The following is a 1,210-nucleotide window of genomic DNA, read 5'->3' as shown; positions in this document are numbered from 1 at the left end:
TTGAAGGGTTGCGGGAGGGGAGGAGAGGTAGACTAACAATGCAAATGAAAATTATTTTTCCACATATTATACTCATTTATTTTAAATGTATTTATCTGATTATAAAATATAAGTCAATAAAATATAATCAGAAGTATTACTCTAGAACAGATGTTTTTGGTAATCGCAACGTAAAGGTCCACTACATATTAAAATAGGTTTATAATAGAAAAAGTTAAAGATTAGATAATAATTTCGATAATAATGATTGATGTATTGACACAGATTTCGTTATTTTTCTAAAGAAAACTAGCAAGTCATACAATTCCGTTGATTTAGCAAGCATTAACACTGTGTTACAATGAAAAAAAACAACCGGAAATGAGAATATCCTCTTTTGACGTTATTTTTTGCGTAGATCACGAATGTGCCATCCGTTTCTTTCTGCGACCCTCCAGTTTCTCGTAAATTACCATCTTACGAGACACTGATGGATCTTTTTTGTTGCTTACTATGAATGCTTCCTATTTTTACTTTTCTATTTAATATTTATGTTGTTCTAACCATTTATATAATTTTTCACATAAGTGTTTTTTCTTCACAGGAGACAGAGCTGAAATACCTAGCGAGTGCAAAAATTCGCCATACAATTTTTGTTATACATGTGGATCAGTTACATTAAAGCAATACAAGAGACAGTTAACTCAACATGTAAAGAAATTTTATGAGCTGTACTTTGGGTGTAAAGTGAGTGACCATGGCAAACGCTGGGCACCTCAGTTACGTTGTGGCAGGTGTATAAGTTCCCTTTCTGCTTAGGTGAAAAACATAAAGCCTGGCCTGGTCTGCAGGGAGCCAAAGGACCATTCAACAGATTGCTACTTCTGCTAAACAGATATTAAAGGTGGGTATCCAAGAGATGTATCAATAAAAAGGTCGCAATACATAATGTGTTGACAGTGTTGTACTTCCATTATTTTTGCACACGGTCACAACCGATAATACTCATTTTTAGTTTGATTTTATTCTATTTCCCTGCAGGTCGCAACAGAAAAAGGCAAGAAGTCTATCATCATCATGTATCCAGATCTTCAGTCTGCTATTCGCCCAGTTCGACATTCAAGTGATATTGCTGTATCACAGCCACCCTCTAAACTACCAAACGATGACAAGAGCAACTCAGACGACTCAGAATCTAGAGAAACAACGTATTTGACACAGCTTGAATCTG

This window comes from Oratosquilla oratoria, chromosome 37, assembly GCF_046742065.1.
Source record: "Oratosquilla oratoria isolate Oo_2021 chromosome 37, ASM4674206v1, whole genome shotgun sequence".
Lineage (NCBI taxonomy): Eukaryota > Metazoa > Arthropoda > Malacostraca > Stomatopoda > Squillidae > Oratosquilla > Oratosquilla oratoria.
This window is presented reverse-complemented; position numbering follows the sequence as displayed.